General features: G+C 38.5%; 1 pseudogene; it reads left to right on the top strand.

Annotated features, from left to right (window-relative positions):
* Nucleotides 1–837: 837 nt before the first annotated feature.
* Nucleotides 838–17,886, top strand: LOC102829569 (annotated as a pseudogene).
* The last annotated feature ends 6,624 nt before the right edge of the window (nucleotides 17,887–24,510 follow it).

The raw sequence follows: 24,510 nt of genomic DNA on the forward strand, positions 1-24,510 counted from the left end.
TAGTATATGGTCAAGAACTAATGGTAGTGAAGGAAGAAGTCTAAGCTACACTGAAGGCATTGACAGAAAACAAGGCTCCAGGAATTGACAGGATGCAAATTGAAATTGTTAAGAAAACTGAGCAGCACTAGAGGTGTTCACTTATCTATGTCAAGATGTTTGGAAGACAGCTTCTTGGCCAACAAATTAGAAGAGATCCATAGTTATACCCATTCTAAAGAAAGGTGACCTAATAGGATATTGAAATCATCAAACCATATCATTAATAGCACATGCAAATAAATTTTTACTGCTGATTCAAAAATGGTTGCAGGAATACACTGAGAAATTCAAGCAAGGTTCAGAAGAGGACATAGAAAGAAGGATATCATTACATATGTCTGATGGGCCTTAGCTGACAGCACAGAATTCCAGAAGGATGTTTACTGTGTTTTATTTACTATGCAAAGGCTTTCAACTGTATATCATGACAAACAGAATAACATTGTGAATAATTGGTAATGCAGAATGCATAGTTGTTCATAAGTTACCAAGGGTTGTCATTACATAAAATGAGGGGTATCCATTGTTGAATGGTTTAAATCAGGAAAGGTGTGTGCCAGGGTTGTATCCTTTCATCATACTTACTCCACAAGCATATATGAATTTTACAGAGGTTATTTGTACATGAGTATTTACCTTTGCTGAAAATATATCTATAAATGTAGAGCTTAGTCAAAATTATGAAAACTTCTTAGACAGTAACAAACTACTTGAAGGAATTGGTCACTAGGCTTAGGGGTTTAGGACCATCATCTTGGGGGACACCATGGTAAACTGAGATGGCATAATCCAAAGATCTGTCCTTGAAGACCATTGTGTTTTCTGAAGATGAAGCCCTTTGTGTTGTTGACCAGCAAAAGGAGAAGTCTGGTATGATACAGGATGCTTTAAAGCAATATAATAAAGGCAAGTTAACTGCACTTGTACATCAGCTTCAAGAAAAAAAAAAAAGCTACTTGCTGTTGTGAAAGAAGATGCTGCTGCTACAAAGGATTGGTGTAAGCAGTTAACCCAGGAAATAATGACAGAGAAAAAAGGAAGCAGTCTGGTTATAGCAAGGATGAAAGATCAAATTGGAACATGAGAAAAAGAACATAATGTATTTCCAAACAAGATGCATGTCAGTTATCAGGAGAGTCAACAAATGCAGATAAAGTTTCAGCAATTTATGAGGAGTTGGAAGAAGAGAGAGCTTGTTTTTAGCAGGAAAATGGTATTCTGAAAGATGCTGTCAGCAATACTACAAACCAACTGGAAAGCAAGCAGTTGGGTTAACTAAATAAATTGCCCAGGATTATGCTAGTTTGATGAATGAACTAACTGAGAAAACAGGAAAGCTACAAAAGGAAGTCCAGAAAAAGAATGCAGAGCAAGCAGTTAATCAGTTGAAGGTTTAACTACAAGAAGGTGAGAGAAGATGGGAAGAAGTCCAGAGCTATATCAGGAAGAGTACAGGAGAACATGAGGCAGTACAACAAGGTTTACAGAGTAAATTTGTGACCAAATAAAACGAAATACACAGCCTGCATACTAAACTCACAGATAATTTGGTATCAAATCAACAGTTGAAGCAGTTAATGGAATCAGAGCAAAAGAGGATGAACAAAGAAGAGCCTCTATAAATGCAAGTGTGGGATATTTTGGAGCATTGAAAGCTCAAATTCAGCAATTTCATTCTCAAATAGAAACCCAGACCTCTCCTTCAGTTATAGAAGAATTATATAAAGTGACTGCAAAAAAGGATAAGCAGATAAAACAGACTAAAGACTGTTTAGCAAGTGAGCGTGATCATTTAACAAGCAAAGAGGAGGAACTTAAGGCTATATAGCATATGAACTTTTTATTGAAAGCTGAAGTGCAAAAATTACAGGCCCTGACAAATGAATAGGCTGCTGCTGCATATGAGCTGGAGAAGAAAAAAAAACTGTACATGTTAAGGATATAAAATAAGATTGCTTGAAGAGCGGCTGCAATGTGAGGTTTCAAAGAAAATGGGAGAATTTAAGATTTTAAATGACCAAAACAAATCATTAATATTAGAAGTTCAAAAGCTACAATCACTTATTTCTGAACAGCCTAATAAAGATGTGGAACAAATGGAAAAATGCATTCAAGAAAAAGATGAGAAGTTAAAGACTGTAGAAGAATTACTTGAAACTGGACTTACTCAGATGGCCATGAAAGAGGATGAATTAAAGGCATTAAGAGCAGAAAACTCATTTAAGTCAAAGGACGTTCAAGACTTAAGGCTAAGTAAAATGATGAAGTCTCTTTTGCAACTCCAGTTGAAGAGCTTAAGAAAGTGATCCATGAGAAATATGGAAAGATCAAGTCTGCAGAAGAGCTACTGGAAGCTGAATTTCTTAAAGTTGCTAATAAGGAAAATAACATCCAAGATTTGAAACAGGAAATAAAGGTTCTATAAGAAGAATAGGAAATAGACACCTTGAAAAGGTTCAACAATTATCTATCACTTCATAAGTTCAGGAGCCTCGGAACAGTAGCTCAAAGAAGGAACAAATCTTTACAGCGAGGATCATTCCCATCCCCTCAATACACAGGGTAGACAAGGATTGGCTGTCCAAATTGGGGGGAGGGGCTACAAATGCCAGAAGTGACTGGCTTAAAAGCTTTCAAGAGGGATCCTAGATCCAGAAGGTGCAGAGGAAGGTAGAATCTCCACTGAGTAGTATACAATTTGTCTGGGCAGGACTAATGAAAGGAGATGTGGATAGCACTCATGTAGTACAATAGTGAATAATTACTATCAGGACTGACTGTGAGAGTTGGAAATGTAAAGGTAGATGTTTTGTAGCAAAAGGAGGGGAATGATTGACTTTGCAGTCCAGGACTGGAGGGCCCTGGGACCATTAAGGGTAAAGAGCAGAGTGTGGGACCCTACCCAGAGAAAGTGATGCCAGAGATGGAGGCAGAGACGATGACATGGAGAGATGGAGCGGCTGGGAACTCTAGACCCAGAGAGGGAGTGGGGTTGTGTGCTGATGACCAGGGGGCAGGTTTGCAAGGTATACCATTTGGTTGGCTGATGATGCATGGAGGGGATTGTAACCATGGCAATGTAACAATAGACGATAGGAGATAGGATGAATGTAAAGCTAATGTTCTCCCATGTAAACTATCACATAATTCACAATAAAACATTTTTAAAAAATAGGAATGGATAAGCAGATAATTATTATGAAGGCTGCCTTAGAGGAAAAGGCGCAAGACCTAGCAAATAGAAGGAAATGGCTACAGGATCTTCAAGAAGAAAACAAGCCTTTAAAAGCTCATGTTCAGGAGGAAGCACAGTGTAACTTGAAAGAGGCATGTTCTGTATCACAATTTAAAGAATTTGAGATTGTATTAAAAGACAAGAAAAATGAAATGAAGAGAGCAGAAGCTATGCTGAAAGAGAGGGAGCATGACCTTTCAAGCAAAACAAAGCTGTTACAGGAGCTATAAGATGAAAACACATTGTTTAAATCCCAAATTTAACAGCTTACACATCAGAACTCACAACAGGTGTCTCCTTTTACCCCTCTTGAAGAACTATTAAAAGTTATTTCATAATGTTAAGATGCTTGACTGTCTTGTGAATATTGGCTTCCCTTGCCTACTATTGTAAAATAATAACTTGAGTGGGATAAAAGGAAATATCAGGAAACATGATTACAGTAAGCTTGTAAGCCTGTCTTCAGCCTGTAACTGATTGAAATATCTAAAAGGAGTTCTAGAACTTGCTCAGTGGAATAAGCTTACTACAGAATCTTTGTAGTGTATGGGAGCTTATGTGGAACCCTGAGTCCCTTCCAAAACCTTCTGAGGTGGGAAATTCTACTTGAAAGGACAAGCAGGCCAGCCTGGAACAGATAGAGCAACAGAAGATACTTCTCAAAAGAAATACCAGCAGGAAAAATCCAAAAATAAAAAATGACAGTCTGATTGGCTACTACAAAAACAAACAAGTTGTTTGCTGGAGAGCCATCAAAGCAAGCAATCAATTCCCTTCAGGGCAAAACCCCTCCAAGACTAAAACTCAAGGAAACACATAGGCAGACATGTAAGATTGCTGGTGACCATACTGGTCTACTGGTGAGTGGAAGAGGGGGAAAGTCAGCAATGAAGAAATGGGTTGAGTTCAACCATGTTCCATAGACTCCTGTTGACCTGTTTATGAGAGAGAGAAGAGAAAGGGCAGGTTGGTCCAAAGTGTGGTGAGACCTGGGGACTCCAGAGCCCATGGACTAGGACATAGCCATGGAGGGTTAGTGCTGAGAGTGAAGCATTCAGCTGATATGAAGTAAGGGGAGACACACAAGAATGTTCCAATTTGTAGATAATACCCATTTGACATAGCTTTGATGACTCAATAATCAGAACTTGACTAGAAGAAGATTTAAAAAAAAAAAAGGTTTTAATAAAGGAAAGACATGTAAATTGCTACAATTTGATTAACTTGATCTATACTTCTGGATGTAGTAGCTAAAAATATCAACTAAGACAGCAAAGACCGGTAGGAGAGGCTCCTCAGTAGAGGGGCAGAAAAACCAGAGGAGGTGCTTTCCCAGAGCAACTTCAGAGTTTTTGATCTAATATAAGATGTGGGGTTTCAGTTTCCCTTGCCCATTGGTGGAGAAATCTGACTGTGGAAGGAAAGTACTGCGATTTCTGAATTGATTGAGATGTTCCCTGCAGGTCGCTCAGCTTGGACTGAGATCAGAGGGCAGGGCCACAGCCAGGCTGATACGGTGATACAGCGCTAAAAACCACGGAGTGGCATCTAGAAAAAGAGGTGATGGAGTTTACACTTTTCTTTCCTCCTTTCACCTGCCACACCCGCAAACACCCCACCCAGATATTTTTAGGCAGGTGAGAGTGCACCCCCAAAAGGGTAGTGTTACAACCACAGTTTTCCCACAGAACAGGGAGGAGGTCCCTGAGAGCCCCATTTGTCACAAAGGCTGATCCTTTGGCTGCTTCTTATGACATCTGTCTCAGCCCTAAAGTTGACCTGGGCAGAACCCTTTATTCCTGCCTTACCTAGTAAGAAACAGCAGGTTTGGACTTACAACCAAACCATATTTGCACCTTGTAAAATACCAACATAAAAGGCAAGAGTCAGCAACTATATACAAGGATGCAGCTATATTCAGAATCATGCTGTGCATATGCAGATACCTAACTTACCTTCAGAGATAAAATAGTGGGCAATCTTTCTTCCATTCATTTCTCAATATCTATGTATGCACCTCCACAGTGGTGACTAGAGGAGGCGCCTGAGTAAGTAGACACCTCTACCTCCTGCTGGAGGTTTCTACTGTATATGCATACTTACCTGCAGAGCAAAGGCTACTGATCAGTCGGTTACAGGTTTATATTTGTTTTTTCTCTCTACTTTTATGTTGTTTCCAGTTTTGGTCCTTTTGGTCTCATTTTTTTCCTGGGGACGGAAGCTTTCTCTCCTGACATTACCAAAGAAGAGACAGAAATCATAGCCATATAGCCAAGCTATAAGCATACCCCATATATCCCCCCATCTGGATAGGAGCCAATACCAGCTGCTAGGCATTACATGTGAAAAGGGAAGCCTATCTCCAAATTACATCCACTAGGAAAAACTTAACAATACAACAACATACATTCATTTAATCATTGAAAACTAACCCAACTTCTGAAAATGTCCAAAAAACCCAACTAAAGATCTCAGCACATGTCCAAAAACAGAAAAGAGTAACTGAGACAAATGATCTGGATGCAGACATAGACTTACCCTTAGAAGAAGAGAAGGCTTTGAATCTGCCTGAGAAGAAATTCAGAAGAATGATAGTCACACAAATTCAAAGCCTTCACAGAAGGGTGGAAGAATATAAAGAAGTCAGGAAAGTGCTATAGGAGCAATCAAAAAATAGATATAGCATTGGAAACAATTCAAAACCTTCAAAAAAGAGGTCCAGATGATTAATATTAAAATATCAGCTATGTACAATACACTGAAAGGGTAAAGGAGTAGAATTGAAGAGAACTGAAGAGTATAAGATTCATGTTGGATAACATGGAGAGGAATAATTTAAAATTATAGGCATTCTGGAACAGGAAGAATCACAGCAGTCCACAGAGGAGATAGTTGAGGATCTTCTGGAAGAAAATTTCCCTAACATCTTGAAGGATGAGAAGATAAACATTCAAGAAGCTGAACGAACCCCAAGAAGTATAGACCCCAAAAGAAAATCACCAAGACATCATAATCAAGCTCTCCAAAATCAAAGCCCAGGAGAGAATCTTAAAAGCAGCCAGGGGAAAGAAAAGTGTTACTTACAAAGGCAAGCAAATCAGATTAAGCTCTGACTTTTCAGCAGAAACTATGCAGGCAAGAGGGCAATGGGTAGACATATATAATCCCTAAAAAAAAAATCTGCCAACCACAAATCGTCTACCCAGAAAAACTGTCAATCAAATACGATGGTGCAATCAAAACACTCCAGGATATATAGAGGCTAAGAGCTTTTGTAAAAGCTCATCCAGTGATTCAAAACCTCATAATGAGAGTTTGTTGGAATGAAAAACAACAAGAATAGAAACCAACCAGCGATTGACAGATGTGACAACACCACCCAGAACCAGTCAACAGATAGCAGAGTTCAGAGCAGAACAAAATTACAACAATGAAATCAGAGCACCTGTGAGGCTAAGCAAAGTTCAAAATAATACCAATATCAAAGAAGGGGAAAATATAGAAACAGAGATCCAGGTGGTGAGGAGGTCAGGTAGATTGTAGGATACAATAGACTGTCTAAAATGGAAGGCGTTTTAATAGAATGTAGGGTAACCCCAAAGAAAATAAATGTTTTATAACTCGAAAATAAATGTTTTACAACTCACCATTAAATGAAAATCCTAGTAGAACAAGGAAGTATTAAAACAAGGAAGAAACTGACAAGAAATAGCACAAAAAACATGCAATCAGCAAAAGAAGGCATGCAGAACAAAGGAATGAACAGCACAACAAAAAATTAACATAATGACAGCAATTAATTCATACCTATCGATAATTACACGGAATGTCAATGGATTAAATGGCCCAATAAATAGGCAGAGAAGGGCATAATGGATAAGAAAACAAGAAACTTTAATATGTTGCCTGCAAGAGACACACCTTACACACAAAGAAAAAACAGACTAAAAGTTAAAGGATGGAAAAAATATACCAAGCTAACTGCAATAAAAAACAAGAAGTGGCAATACTAATCTCTGATAAAATAAACTTTAAGGCAAAAACCAGCATAAGAGATAAAGAAGGACACCATCTCATGAATAAAGTGTCAATTGAGCATGATGACATAACCATAATAAATAATTCGCTCCCAATAAAAAAGCACCAAAAATACATAAAGCAAATCCTACTAGAGCTGATGAAAGAAATAGACAATTCTAAAATTATAGTAGGAGATTTTAATACACCACTTTCGAAAAGGGATAGAATCACCAGAAAGAAACTCGACAAAAACACAGAGAAACTAAACAGTACATTCAATCAACTTGAACTCATAGATGTGTACAGAGCATTCAACCCAACAACAGAACAATACACATTCTTTTACAGTGCACATGGAACATTCTCCAGAATTGACCACGTGCTAGGTCACAAAGCCAACTTCCATAAATTTACAAATGTCAAAATACTACAAAGCATCTTTTAGACCACATGCTACAAACCTAGAAATCAATAATAAGAATACCAAGGAAATAAATTTGAATACATGGAAACTGAATACACCCTGCTGAAAAATGACTGGGCAATAGAAGAAATTAAACATGAACTAACAGAGTTCCTAGGAACAAATGAAAATGAAAACACAAAATACAAAATGGGACATAGAGAAAGAGGTGCAGAGAGGACAATTTATTGTAACAAATGTGCACATCTCAAAAGAAGAAGGAACAAAAATTAACACATAAACACAGTATCTCCAACAATTAAAAACAGACAAATGGAGGGAACCTACAGTCACCAAAAGAAAATAAACAATAAAGATTCTTCTGTTGTTGTTAGGTGTCATCGAGTTGGTATCGACCCATATCGATCCTATGCACAGCAGAACAAAACACTGCCCGATCCTGGGCCAACCTCACAACTGTTCCCACGCTTGAGTCCATCACTACTGCCACTTGACCAATCCATCTAGTTAGGGATCTTCCTCTTTTTCTCTGACCCTCCACCTTACCAAATATGATATCTTTGTCCAACAACTGGTCCCTACTGACAATATGTTCAAAGTATGAGAGACAAAGTTTGGCCATCATGGCTTCTAAGAAGAACTCTGGCTGCACTTCTTCCAAAACGGATCTATTGGTTCTTTTGGCAGCCCATGGAAATTTCAATATTCTCCTCCAACACCATAACTCAAAGGCATCAATTCTTCTACAAGCTTCATTATTCATTGCCCAGCTTTCACATGCATATGAGGTTACTGAAAATACCATGGGTTGGGTCAGGCACATCTTAGACCTCTACCTGATATCTTTGCTCTTCAACACTTTCAAAAGGTCTTGTGCAGCAGATTTGTCTAATGCAATACATCATTTGATTTCTTGACTGCTGCTTCCATGAGTTGATAGCTGATCCAAGAAGAATGAAATCCATGACAAGTTCAATCTTTTCTCCGTTGATAAGAATGTTGTTTATTGGTCCAGTTGTGAGGATTTTTGTTTTCTTTACATTGAGATGTAATCCATACAGAAGGCTGTGCTCTTTGATCTTCATCAGTAAATGTTTTACGTCCTCTTCACTTTCAGCAAGTAAGGTTGCATCATGTGTATATCACAGGTTGTTAATGAGTCTTCCTCCAATTCTGATGCCACACTTTTCTTCGTAGAACCCATGTTCTCAGATTATTTGCTCAGCATACAGATTGAATAAGTGTGGTGAAAGAATATAACCTTGTCACACACCTTTCTTAATTTTAAAACATTCAGTGTTCAAATGCTCTGTTCGAACAGCTGCCTCTTGGTCCAGGTACAGATTCCTCATGAGCACAATTAAGTGTCCTGGAATACTCATACTTCTCAATGTTGTCAATAGCTTGTCATGATCCACACAATCAAAAGCCTTTGCATAGTCAGCAAAGCACAGGTAAACACCTTTCTGATAGTCTCTGACTTCAGCCAAGATCCAGCCAACATCAGCAACGATATCCCTTGTTCCACAGCCTCTTCTGAATCCTACTTGAACCTTTGGAAGTTCTCTGTCAATGTATGATAGTAGCCATTTCTGTATTACCTTTAGCAAAAACTTTATTCATATGGGATATCAAAGAGATTGTCCAATGGTTTCCGCATTCCATTGGATCACATCTTTTTGGAATGGGCACATATATGGATTGCTTCCAATCAGTCGGCCAGATAGCTGTCTTCCAAATTTCTTGGCAGAGATGACTGAGTGCCTCCTGTGCCACCTCACTTTCTTGAAAGGTTTCAATTTTTATTCCATCAATTCCCGGTGCCTTGTTCTTTGCCAATTCCTTCGCTACACCTTGGACTTCCTCCTTTAGTATCATTGGCTCTTGATCATATGGTACCTCTTGAAACAGTTGAACATTAACCATTTCCCTTTGGTACAGTGACTCTGTGTATTCCTTCCATCTCCTCTTGATGATTTCTGTATCATTCAATAATTTTCCCAGAGAATCTTTCAATAATGAAAGTGGAGGCTTCAATTTTTTCTTCACTTCTCCCAGCTTCAAAAATGCTGATCATGTTCTTACTTTTTGATTTTTTTATTCCAGGTCTTTGCACATTTTGTTTTAATATTTGTCTGTATCTTCTCGAGCTGATCTTTGAAATTTTCTGTTCAGCTCTTAGAACTGCTCATTTCTTCCATTTGCTTTAGCATCTCTAAGCTGGAAGGCAAATTTCAGTGTCTCTTTTGACATCCATTTTGACCTTTTCCTTCTTTCTTGTCTTCTCAATGACTTTTAGCTTTCTTCATGTATGATGTTCTTGATGTCATCCCACAATGTTCTGGTCTTCAGTCTAGTATTTAATGTATCAAATCTGTTCTTCAGATGATCTCTAAATTCTAATAAAGATTAGAGCAGAAATAAATGAGATATTAAACAGAAAAACTGTAGAAAGTATCAACAGTACAAGAAGCTGGTTCTTTGAAAGGATTAATAAAATGGACAAACCATGGCACACTTAACAAAAGAAACCACATGGGCAATGTCACAATAGAACCAAAGGACATAAAAAGGATAATAACAGAACATTATGAAGACTTGGACTTCAACAAATTTAAAAACATAGAAGAGATGGATGCATTTTTAGAAAAACACAACCTACCTAAATTTACACATAGTAAAGTAGTAAACTTGAACTGACCCATAACAAATGAAGAAATTGTTCAGGTCATTAAGAAAACTCCCAACCAAAAAAGCCCAGGTCCAGATGGTTTCACTGTTGAGTTCTAGCAAACATTCAAGGAAGAACAGTCACCAGATCTATTCAAATTATTCCAGAATAAAGAAGAGCATGGATAACTTCCTAATACAGTTTATGAAGCAAGCATAACCCTCATAGCAAAACCAGAGAAGGACATCACTAAGAAAGAAAATTATAGTTCAATATCATTCATTAATATTCATACAAAATTTAGAAACAAAATCTTAGTCAACAGAATCCAGCAGCACATCAAAATATTAATACATCATGATCAAGTGAGAATCATCTCAGGGATGTAAGCATGATTTAACATTAGAAAAACAATCAATATAATGCACCATATAAATAAGAAAAAATAAAAGAGCCACATGATCATATCAATTGATGCAGAAAAGGCATTTGAAAAAATCCAACAACCATTTCTGATTAAAACACTCAAAAAAGTAGGAATTGAAGGGGAAATTCCTCAACATAATTAAGAGCATATATACAAAACCAACAGCCTACATCACTCTCAATTGAGAGAAACTGAAAGCCTTCCCTCTGCGAACAGAAACCAGATAAGGATGCCCTTTGTCACCACTCCTATTCAATAGTGTGCAGGAAATCTTAGCAAGAGCTATAAGGTAAGATAGGGAAATTAAAGGCATCCAAATTGGAAAAGAGGAAGTAAAACTCTATTTGCAGACGATATGATCCTATACATAGAAAACCCCAAAAACTCAGTAAAAAAGCTACTAGATCTCATTGGAAGATTGAGAAAAGTGGCAGGGTATAAGATCAACACTAAAAAATTACTTGGGTTCCTCTATAGTAACAAAGACAGTGCTGAAAAGGACATTAGTAAAGCAATACCATTTAAAATAGTTGCCCAAAGGATGAAATATCTAGAAAGAAATGTAAATAGAGAATCAAAGGACCTATTCAAAGAAAACTTCAAAACACTTCTACAAGAAACCAAAAGAGACCTATAAAAATGGAGGAATGTACTATGCTTCTGGATATGAAGACTTAACATTGTGAAAATGTCAATACCACACAAAGCAATCTACACATATAATGCAATCCCAATTCAGGTTACAATGACAGTCTTCAAAGAGATGTAAAAAACAATTATAAACTTTATATGGAAAGAGAAGAGACCCAGGATATGCAAAGCACTGCTTAAGAAGAACAAGATGGAAGCCTCTCACTACCTTATTTCAAAATTTATTACACAGCTACAGAGGTCAAAAAGCTTGGTACTGGTACAATGAAAGATACATTAATCAATGGAACAGAATTGAGAAGCCAGTAATTAACCCATCCACATATGGACACCTGATTTTCAACAAAGTGCCTAAGTATATATTGCATGGGGAGGAAATAGTGCTGGCAGAACAGGAAAGCAATATGCAAAATATTGAAAAGAAGATATTTCCTCATGCCTTTAGGAAAACCAACTCAGCATGGATTAAAGACCTAAATGTGAATCCTAGAATTATAACAGCAATCAATGAAAAAATAGGGGAAAATGTGAGGGCTCTAATACATGGAATACACAGACCACCAAACATTTGGGAAATTACATAAACAAAACTAGACAAAGTAGATGAATTGTTGTTGTTAGGTGCCATCGAGTCAGTACCGACTTATAACAAACTTATGCATAACAGAACAAAACAGTGTGTGGTCCTGGGTCAAATTAACCCCACTTGAGTCCATTGGTGCTGCCACTTTGCCAATCCATCTCACTTGGGATCTTCCATTTTTTCTCTGACCCTACACCTTACCAAACACGATATCCTTCTCCAGTGATTGGTCCTTCCTGACAATATATCCTAAATATGAGTGATGAAGTTTGGCCATCCTGGTCCCCAAAGGGCACTCTGGCTGCATTTCTTTAAACCCAGATCTGTTTAAATAGATGATTGGGACATACTAAAACTTAAAAACTTACGTGCATCAAAAGACCTCACCAAAAGAGTGAAAAGGGAAACCATAGAATGGGAAAGCATATTTTGCAATGATGTATCAGACAAGGGATTAATTTCTAAAATATATAGGAAACTACAATACCTCTACAAGAAAAAGACAAATACCCCAGTTGAAAAATAGGCACAGGACATGAACAGACAATTCACCAAAGAGGAGATCCAGGTAGCCAACAAACATATGAAGAAATGATCATGAGCCCTAGACATTAAAGAGATGCAAATCAAAACAACAATGAGATATCATCTCACACCAGCAATAACAGCAAAGATCACAAAAGTAGAGGACAATAAATTCTGGTGAGATGCAGAGAGACAGGGACCCTTCGACATTGTTGGTGGGACTGCAAAGTGGTCTAACCACTCTGGAAAACAATATGGCACTTCCTCAGAAAGTCAGAAATAGAATTATCTTAGGATCCAGCAATTCCTCTACTTGGTATTTATCCAGAAGAAATATGAGCCATAACATGAGTAGATATATGCACACCAATCTTTGTAACAGCACTATTTACAGTTATCAAAAAGATGGAGACAGCCTAAGTGCCCATCAATGGAAGAATAGATAAACAGACTTGGGTATAACACACAAAGGAATATTAGGCTACCTTGAAAAATAACAAGGAAGCTGCAAGCCACCACATAATATGGATGAACCTAGAGGACATTATGCTGAGTAAAATTAGTCAGTCACAGAAGGAGAAATACTTCATAGAACCATTATTGTAAAAGATTAAGAAAAAGTACATGCACTAAAAGGGGGAAAATTCTTTCCTGGTTACCAGGGTATATGAAGTATGATGAGGGAGGGAGGGGAAGGTGGAGCACAGGATAGGGAACAGACACAGGATAATTTGGGTGCTGAGGGCGGGGAGCAATACATAAGAAGGGGAAGGAGAATGGAAGAACAAGGCAGATAGGAGAACAGTTATGCAGGCTTGCATGGGCTAAGTGGGACAGGGGTAAATAATGATGTATGAGAACCTTGGAACAAGAGAGCTCTGGGATACACGCATTCAGGCATAGTTTGAGTAGGTAAAAGAGGGGAAATAATGTTAAGATGCTTGGCTGTCTTTTGAATCTTAGTTTCCTTTGCCTAGTATTGTAAAATAGACACTTGATGGAGAGAGAAAGGAATAGCCAGAAACATCACCATTGTTGTTTCTTGATGCATTCTGCATCATTCAATAATTTGCCCAGTGAATCTTTCAATAATGAAAGTTGAAGCTTGAATTTTTTCTGCAGTTCCCCCAGCTTGAGAAGTACTGACCGTGTTCTTCCCTTTTGGTTTTCTAACTCTAAATCTTTGCATATTTTATTATAGTATTTGGCTTTATCTTCTCGAGATGATCTTTGAAATTTCCTGTTCAGCTCTTGCACCTCTTCAATTTTTCCATTTGCTTTAGCTTCTCTACACTGGAGAGCAAGTTTCAGAGTCTCCTCTGACATCCATCTTGACCTTTTCCTTCTTTCTTGTCTTCTTAATGACTTTTTGCTCTCTTCATGTATGATGTTCTTGATGTCATCCCACAACTCTACTGGTCTTTGGTCTTTAGTGTTTAATTCATCAAATCTGTTCTTCAGATGATCTCTAAATTCAGGAGGGATAAATTTAAGGTCATATTTTGGCTCTTATAGACTTGTTTTCATTTTCTTCAGCTTCAATTTGAATTTGCATATCAGTAATTGATGGTCTGTTCCACAGTCTGCCCCTGGCCTTGTCTTCACTGATGATATGGAGCTTTTCCATGTTCTCTTTCCACAGATGTAGTCAATTTGATATCTATGTATTCCATATGGCGAGGTCCATATGTCTAAAGAAGGTATTTGGAATAAACAATTCATTTGTCTTGCAGAAATCTATCATTCATTCTCCAGCATCATTTCTATCACCAAGTCCAAATTTTCCAACTACTGTACCCTCCTCTTAGCTCCCTACTTTTGCATTCCAGTCACCAGTAATGAACAATACATCTTGATTGCATGTTTGATCGAATTCAGACTGAAGAAGTTAGTAGAATTCTTCTATTTCATCTTCACTGGCTTTAGTGGTTGGTGCATAAATTTGAATAATAGTGGTATTAACTGGGCTTACCTGTAGGTCCATGGATATTACACTATCACTTATATCAAACTCTATGAAAACTCTATGAATAGCAGAGAAACATCACCATAGAAAACTTGTAAGTCTGTCTCTAGCCTATAACTGATTGGTGTACCTAAAATGGGGCTAGAACTTGCCCAGTGATAGAGGCTTCCTGCAAAGCCTTTGCATTGCATAAAACCATAAGTTGAATCTAATCCCCATTCAGAATCTTCTGAGGTGGGAAATTTCCCCTTGAAAGAACAAGCAGACCAGCCTAGAGTGGCTAGTAGAACAGAAGATACTTCTTAAAAGAAAGAACAGCAGGAAAAATAAAAAAATAATAATGGCAGTCTAATTAACTACTACAAGAACAAGAAAGTTGTGCATCCAAGAGCCATCACATCTAACGGTTGAGTCTCTTCAGGGAAAACTACCTTCTAAGACTGAGACTTAAGGGGAAAACATGTGGTCTTGCAGGTGTCCATGTTGGTCACCAAAAATGGGAAGTGGGGGAGAAATAATAATGAAATTGTGAGCTAAGTCTACCATGTTCAATAGACTCCTGTCAACCTAGGTTGAGACCTGGTTGGCGAGCAATATGGCGAAGACCTGTGAACTCCAAGGCCAGAGACAGGGACATGGCCACAGAGGATTAGAGTGTAGAGTGAAGTGTCCAGCTGATATGATGTGAGAGGAGATGTACAAGAACACTCATACTTGCAAATAGTACCCACTTGACCTGGCTTCAATAGTTGGATGATCAGAACTCAACTAGAAGAAGAAAGAAGAAAAAAAGAGTAATCTACTACAATTTGATGAACTTGACCTATACTTATGCATGTAGTAGCTCAAAGGAGGGGAAAAAAATCTTTACAAGTATCATTCCCACCACTTCTGTAAACAAGGTTGACCGGAATTGGCAACTTAGACATTGACTAACAAAAATGGGGTGGGGGCTACAAAGGTAAGAAGTGATTGGCTTATAATCTTTCAAGAGGGAGTCTAGTTCCATAGGGTTCTGTGGAAGGTAGTATTACCTCTGAGTGGTTTCCAACCTGTCTGGACATGTTGAATGAAAGGAGATGGAGATAAGACTCTTGTGGATCAATAGTCAATAATTGCTGTCAGGACTGACTGTGAGTGTTGGAAAAGTAACAATAGATGTTTTGTAACAAAAGTAGGGGAGTGGTTGATTTTGCAGTCCAGGAACGGAGGTCCCTGGGACCATCAAGGGAGAAGAGTGGAGTGTGAGACACTTTCCAGAGAAGCACTGATGTCAGAGATGAAGGCAGAGATGATGACATAGAGAGATGGAGCAGCTGGGGACTATGGACTCAGGGAGGGAGAGGGTCTGTGTTATGATGGCTGGGGGATAGGAGGGTTGTTTGATGATGCATGGATGGAATTTTAATCATTTCAATGAAACAAAATACGATAGAATGAATGTAAACCTAATGTTCTCCCATGTAAATTATCACTTAATTCACAATAAAAACGTAAAAAATAAAAAAATACCAACTAAGAGTGAAGGAGTCTTCACATCAAGTATCAATATTATCCCCTCTGTATACAGGGTTGATAGGGATGAGCAACTTAGACACTGCCTACCTAAAATGGGGGGAAGTGCTATAAAGGCATGAAGTGACTGGCTTACAAATTTTCAAGAGAGAGTTTAGTTTCAGAGTATACTGGGGGAGGTAGAATCACCACTGAATAGTTCTCATCTTGTCTAGATGAGTCTGTTGAAAAGATATGGGGATATGATTCTTATGATTCAATAGTGAGTAACTGTTATCATAACTAATTGCAACTGTCACAACAGTAAAGGTAGAAGGTCTATAACAAAGAGTGGGGAGTAGTTAATCCTATAGCCCAGGAACCAATGACCTTAGGACCATCAAGGGAGAAGAGCATGAGTGGAATGTGGGACCCTATCCTGAGAAGCAGCAATACCAGAGATGAGGACATGAAGAAATAGAGCAGCTGAGGACTCTAGACTCATGGAAAGAGAAAGTCTGTGTACTTGCGGCCAGGAGTCAGGCTTGAGGAATGTGCCCTTTGGTTGCTTAAATTATTACATATTCCAGATTTAAAAAAAATATATATAATCAAAAACAACAACAACAACAAAAACCCAGAGGGAATATAAGCAAATACTGTTGAATGGTGATGCACGGAAGAGATTGTAATCATTGCAATGAAATGATGAGTGTAAAACCAATGTTTTCCCATGTAAACTATCACTCAATTCACAATAAAAACTTTTTTAGAAAATAATTTCAGAACAAGACAGAGAAATAATTGGTCTCCAGAATGAGTCAGATTCTTTGAAGAATACTGTTGAACACCAGAGGTAGAAAAACAATGACCTCCTGGAGAAAAACTGGGAAGCAATGGAAGTACTGGCATCAACAGAAAAAATGCTACAGGACAAAGTGATCAAGATTTCCAAGGAAAGACAACATTTGGATGCAGTGGAGTTGGAGCTTAAAGAAATTTCGGAAAAAAAGTTATTTCTAAAGGTGTCTATCCCTTCTAATTTGAGCTATAGTGAATGGTTACATGGATTTGAAAAGAAGGTCAAAGAATGAGTGGCTGAAACTTCAAGTTCAGAGGAGGTTAAGGTTCGAGAGCACAAGTTGAAATAAGCTGATGAAATGCACACAGTGTTACAGTCTAGAGTGTGAAAAATGTAAGTCCATCCTTGCAAAAACAGAAGGAATTTTGCCTAAGCTAGAGTAGTCTAGAGCAAGTAGAAAACAAATAGAAAGTTAAGGTTGATGAATCACAGAAGGCTATTAAACTGATGCAGCTGTCACTCACATCTTCAGAGCAACAGCTATAACAATTAAAATGTGAAAATAAAGATATTGAAAATCTGAGAAGAGAATGAGAGTCTTTGGAAACAGAATTAGAGAAGGCAGAAATTGAGTGATCTACGTATGTTATGGAAGTCAGAGAGCTCTAAGATCTGTTGACTGAAAATGCAGAAAAAAACTTGATTCATATTCTGACACAGTAAGACAGAATGAAGAGCTGAATTTGATGAAGGGACAGTAAAACATAACACACACAAAACTTAAGACCAAACAGAATGAAAGACAGGAGGTAGCAGGTGAATTATGTAAGGCCCAACAATCATTGGATCTTATCCAGTCAAATATTATAAAAGCAGCTGGAGATACTATTGTTATTGAGAATAATGATGGTACCCCAGGATCATTTTCTGAAAAAGAGACAATGTCTGTAAGTCAAAAGCAGACAGTAACACAGTTACAGCAGTTTCTTTAGGCAGTAAACCAGCAGCTCACAAAGAAGAAAGAACACTACCAGATACTAGAGTGAAGTAACTGGGAAACTTTTCATTCAAGAATAAAAGAAGGCACTATGTTATGTAGTGGTTTCGAATCGGGCTGCAAACCGCAGGGTTAGCAGTTCGAAACCACTAGCTGCTCCACGGGAGAAAGATGAGGCTTTCTGCTCCTGTAAAGATTTACAGCCTTGGAAACCCTGTTCAAGGTCGCTATGGGTCGGCGTCGACTGGACAGCACTTAACAACAACAACAACAACAAATGTTATATTAAAGCCTTATTTATGTTTTCACCCTTTCTACTTTGTCAGAAACACTGAACAGACTTTTGTCTCTTCTAATACTTGTTAGACTACTGATTTAAAGAGAAAAATTAAAATTTTTTAAAAAAAGTTAACTTTGTAGACACCTTCAGAGTTTAGTTTTATATTATAATTAAAAAAAATACTGTTTGACTAATTAGACTTTTACATTCCTGAAGATAAAATAAACATGTAATCTTTTATCTTACTTTGCTTGATAAAATTGTTCAGAAGAAAAATAAAAAACCTCCGTAACTGTGATTACAGTGTTTGAGTCCTGTGTGTCCATTGCAATGAATTTTTGAATCAAATTAAGTAGAAAATGCTGTGGGAGGAACTATTTGTTACCACATATTGTTGCAAGTTGCCGTCAGAAGCAGGGTTCATTGTAATAGCTCCAGACTCATGAAAGTATGAGGGTTTTGTAGGAGAAAGTGAAAGAATATGGAAAGTGAAACTTATGAGTCTTAAACCAGGAGTTACTCTGCTTATTCTTAATTGTAATGGTTTGAGGCATGTAAGAGATATTGTGCTGCAATTGAGGAAATAAAGTCTACTACTAGACTTACCTGGGGAAAAAGTCATTTGGGTGTCATGATTACAGAGTTTGAAGTTCACATACAGCCTATACTTGATTGTTGTGTTGTGAAGTGTCGTTGAGTCGGTTCTGACCTATAGTGACCCTGTATAGGGTTTCCAAGGACCAGATGGTGAGCTGGAACCGCCAACCTTGCAGTTTAAATGGCTCTGCAGTATGGCTCATTAACCCACAGTGCCACACCAGTATTAGATATGTCAAGAGGGGAGTTATGAATTACCTGAAAGGAGCAAGCTTTGTTGTAAATCAGCAGCCTGTGTATAGAGTAAGGGACTTAAATGGAAACCTGAGACCCACCCAGAATTTCTGATAGAAACAGGATATTTATGTTTAAAGTAAAGACCTGCAGAAAGGAAAATGACTGGCAATTTGAATTTCAAACAAGCAAAATGCTATTGAATGTAATCATGGCACGAAAAGTCTGTGTGCATCTAAGAAAACCCCACTCTAGAACTAAATAAAGTTAAAGGGAGCTGACAAGAAGACCGTCGGATATGCTCACTGATGACTACCTGCGTCCACTTGATGAGTTGAAGTTGGGGAGAATTCAGCAATGAAAAAAAGAGTTGAGAGAAGAGGAAGGGTTGCCTGGTTTAAAGTTTAGAAAATTGTGCAAACTCCTGAGACTATGGGAACCAACTTAACCCATAGGGTGTTAAAGTCATGTGCAAGTAGGAGTGTGTGTTACTTGCAGCTGGTACCTTTTTCACGCAGTGAGGATGATTAGGGATGAATTGACCAGAACCCAAATGAACGAAGAAAGAGATATTTGATCTAGTATAAATTGATGAAACTTTGATAACTTGATGTGGTTTGGACTTTGTTTATGTATGCAGCTACCTAAAGTTCCAAAACACTCCAGAAGATTCTTTGCATCAAGGACATGTTCGTCTTCTCAGAGTACTGGGTTGATCTTGTTAAGTGCTGTCAAGTTGGTTCCAACTTATAGTGATCTTGTATAGGGTTTCTGAGTAGTGGCTGATGAGCTTGAACCACCAACCTTGCGGTTCAAACTGACTTTCCAGTCCAGCTCATTAACCCACAGAACCAAATTGGCTATCAAAATGGGGAATGATAAAGGCATGAAATTGTTGATTTACAAGCTTTTAAGGGTGTACGCAATTAAAATTATATGGGGACAATTAATCCATCACAGATGAAAGACAATGATTAGAACAGGTAGGGGCAACTGTAGCATAGTGAATTATCTAATGTCTCTTCCAGCCATAGTCTGTAATTCACACCAAACAACTTCTCTGCCCTGCTGAGTTTGAGTCAGAGAAGGTGGGAGAAGATATTGATAGGGTGGCATAATTCAGCTGTGGATGTTAACAGTTAATTTAAATAGTAAAAAACATGAAACGTTAGCATGGGTTTTAAATGAGTCATTTCAGAAGTAGGAGGGGAGAATCCCACTAAAATCAAAGAGAGAAGCCAGGAGTGGAACTCTCTGAGATCCCTGTGTATTGATCTTCCTCAACCCAGGGACAGAGAGTTGTGAGGATAAATATCAGAGGAGCAGCAGCAGAAGAAAGAACGAGAACACAAGATAGAGCAGTGGACTTCCCACCCCACAGCAAGTTTACTTGCTAAGGGATTTTAGGCAGAAGGTTTGTTTTCAGAGTGGGGTGCCTGCAGGGGGGAGCTAAGTTTGCTGATCCACAGAACTAGTGCCATGTGCCTTCAGGTTTAGGATTATGGTGGAACGATATGTCCTATGGGCATTTATCAGCAATGGACTGGAATAATAAGTGTTTCTGTAGCTTTTTCAGATCCTGAATTGTAACCTGTTAATTTCTCTAATAAACCCTTAACACTTAATATGGTATCTGAGTTCTGCCTGGCTACAGCAATAAATATTTGAACCCAGTTGAGAAGAAAGTGTTTTGGAAGGAATGGTTTGTTGTCACATTGTTGCATTGGCCATCTACTAGTAACTGCTCTGAAAGGGATTACATTAAAAGGTCCTGAAAAGAGTGGGAAAAATGTGAAGCAAAACTCAAAATCATAGAAACAATCAGGTTTACTGGTTGGATGGAGACTGGTAGAACCCTGTGACTATGGTCCTTGGTCACCTTCATGTGTGAAACTGAACTAAGCCCCATGGATTTTTTTAGCCAAGCAGTAGTGGAGACAACACTAGTGAGGTACACACATGATAATCAACCATTTAAGATTAAAGGGACAGCATTTATCAAGAGCAAAGTTCAAAAAGCTTAGGAAATGGGCTACAATGTGCCCAGTGAAGGAGGCTTCCTGAGGAGCCTCTGCATTATACAAGACCATAGGTGGAATCCTAAACAGCATACAGAATCTTCTGAGGGGAAATTTCCATTTAAAGGACAAGTAGACCAGCCTGAAGCAGCCAGAAGAACAGAAGATACTTTTTGAAAGAAAGACCAACAGGGAAAATACAAAATAATACAGGCAGATTGACAGATTACTACAACAACAAAAAAGTGACTTACCTAGGAGACATCAAGTCAAGTGGTTGGGTCCCCTCAGGGCAAATCTCCTTTTAAGAATAAGATTCAATCAGAATACACACTCTGATTGGTGACCACGTTCATCAATGAAAAGGGGAAGTGAGGGAAATGTAGCAATGAAGCTGCGAGCTAAACTCTACAACGTTCAATAGACTCCTGTGAACCCTGTTGGAGACGTGGATGGCCAGCAGGGTGGCAAGACCTGGGGACTCATAAGCCCAGAGTCAGTGACATAGCCACAGAGGACTAAAGTGGAGAGTGAGGTGTCCAGCTGATAAGAAGACGGGGCACATGCATAAATTCACCCACACTTGCAGATAATATCCACTTGGACTGGCTTCAATGGCTGTACAATCAGAGCTCAACTAGAAGAAAGAAGAGGAAAAAAAGAATAATCTGATACAATTTGATGAACTTGACCTACACCTATGGATTGTTGTTGTTGTTGTTGTTAGGTGCCATCGAGTCGGTACTGACCCATAGCAACTTTATGCACAGCAGAATGAAACACTCCCTGGTCCTGGGCCAACCTCACTACTGTTGTCATGCTTGAATCCATCAATGCTGCCACTTGGCCAATCTATCTTTTGGGGGGATTTCTTCTTTTCCTCTGACCCTCCACCTTATCAAACATGATATCCTTCTCAAGTGACTGTTCCCTGTTGACAATATGCCCAAAGTATGAAAGACGAAGTTTGGTCATCTTGGCCTCTAAGGAGCACTCTGGCTGCACTTCTTCCAAAATGGATCTATTGGTTCCTTTGGCAGCCAATGGCACTTTCAATATTCTCCTCTGATCCTCTGACACCATAACTCAAATGCATCAATTCTTCTACAGTCTTCCTTAATCACTGTCCAGCTTTTGCATGGATATGAGATTACTGAAAATACCATGGCTTAGGTCAGGTGCACCTTAGTCCTCAAGCTGACATCTTTGCTCTTCGACACTTAAAAAAGGTCTTGTGCAGCAGATTTGCCTAATGCAATACATCATTTGATTTCTTGACTGCACTTCCGTAAATGTTGATACCTGATCCAAGAAGAATGAAGTCCTTGACAACTTCAATCTTTTCTCTGTTGATAAGAATGTTGTTTATTGGTATAGTGGTGAGGATTTTTGTTTTCTTTATATTGAGATGTAATCCATACTGAAGGCTGTGCTCTTTGATCTTCATCAGTAAATATTTAAGTCCTCTTCACTTTCAGCAAGCAAGGTTGTATCATCTGCATATCGCAGGTTGATAGTTAATCTTCCTTCTATCCTGCTGCCACATTTTTTCTTCATATAACACAGCTTCTCAGATTATTTGCTCAGCATACAGGTTGAATAAGTCTGGTGAAAGAATAAAACCTTGTCACACACCTTTCCTAATTTTAAAGCATTCAGTGTCTCCAAGTTCTGTTCAAACAACTGGCTCTTGGTCCAGGTACATATTCCTCAAGAGCACAATCAAGTGTTCTGGAATACTCATACTTTGCAATGTTGTCCATAGCTTGTCATGATCCACACAATTGAAAGCCTTTGTGTAGTCAATAAAGCATAGGTAAACATCTTTCTGATAGTTTTTTCTTTTAGCCAAGATCTATCGGACATCAGCAATGACATCCTTCATTCCATGGCCTCTTCTGAATCCAGCTTGAACCTCTGGAAGTTCTCTGTCACATATGAGTGTAGCCATTTCAGTATTACCTTTAGTAAAACTTTACTCACATGAGATATCAAAGAGATTGTCTGATGATTTCCACATTGCACTGGGTCACTTCTCTTGGAATGGGCACAGATATGGATTCAGATAGCTGTCTTCCAAATTTCTTGACAGAGATGAGTGAGCACCTCCTGTGCCGTTCTCACTTTCTTGAAAGATTTCAGTTTTCAGTCTATCAATTCCTGGTGCCTTGTTATTTGCCAATTCCTTCAATGTACCTTGGACTTCCTCCTTCAGTAGCATTGGCTCTTGATCATATGATCAAGAAACGATCTTGAAACAGATGAATGTAAACCATTTCCTTTTGGTACAGTGCCTCTGTGTATTCCTTCCAACACCTATGGAAGCAGTAGCTCAAAAGAGAGAACAAATCTTCACAGAGATGATCATTCCCACCCCTTCTACGTACGAGAGGACAAGGATGGGCAAGTTGGACATTGGCTACACAGAATGGTGGTGGGAGGAGGGGGACACTACAGAGGCAAGAAGTGACTGGATTACAAGCTTTTAAGAGGGAACCTAGATCCAGTCGGCATGGAGCAAGGTAGAATCTCCACTGCGTAGTATCTAATCTTTTTAGGAGGGGCCGAGGAAAGGCGATACGGATAGGTCTCTATCGCCATACAATGGTGAATAACTGTTGTCAGGACTGATTATAAGTGTTGGAAATGTAAAGGTATAGATTTTGTAATCTATAAACGGAGGGGAGGGATTAACTTCACAATCTAGGAGCGGAGGTCCCTGGGACCATCAAGGGAGAAGAATGGAGAACGGAGCCCTCCCAGAGAAGCAGTGATGCCAGAGATGGAGGCAGAGACGACGGCGTGGAGAGATGGAGCGGCTGGGGACTTTGGACCCAGAGAGAAAGAGGGTGTGCTGATGACTGGAAGGCAGGCTTGCGGGCTATACCCTGCGGTGGGTGGATGATGCATTGTAACCATGGCAAGGGAATGATATACAATGGGATCAATGTGAAGCTAATATTCTCCCATGTAAACTATCATACAACTCACAATAAAGCATTAAAAAAAAAAAAAAAGGAAAGGAGGAGGAATGAAAACAACTTCAGGGAGGAAGTGAGATAAGTATTGCTATGTTGTTTGGATTATAATCAATGAGATGTTGTTGTTGTTGTTGTGAAGTGCCGTTAAGCCGATTCTGACCAATAGCAACCATGTGTAGGGTTTCCAAAGAGCAGCTAGAGAGCTTGAACCACCAACCTTGCATTTCAAACGACTTTGCAGTCTGACTTGTTAGCCCATAGCCCCACACCAGGACTCCAAAGTGAATAGTGGATTGGAATGCCAATCTTGTTAACAGCCTAAGGCCTAATCCACAACGTTATCATGGCTCCTTAACCAAGAGGCATCAAATAGCATACATTTAGTATTTACCCTTCCATTCTATTTTTATTCACTTTAGTATACATTCACTAAGAGAATTTTTAAAAATATTTTTATCATGATTTGGTTGAAAGTTTACAGAAATAATGAGTAGCTTTATAGTAAATAGATTATATATGCTATTATGTAGAATATATAATATATTATATATAATATATACATA

This window comes from Chrysochloris asiatica, unplaced genomic scaffold, assembly GCF_000296735.1.
Source record: "Chrysochloris asiatica unplaced genomic scaffold, ChrAsi1.0 scaffold00558, whole genome shotgun sequence".
Classification (NCBI taxonomy): Eukaryota; Metazoa; Chordata; class Mammalia; order Afrosoricida; family Chrysochloridae; genus Chrysochloris; species Chrysochloris asiatica.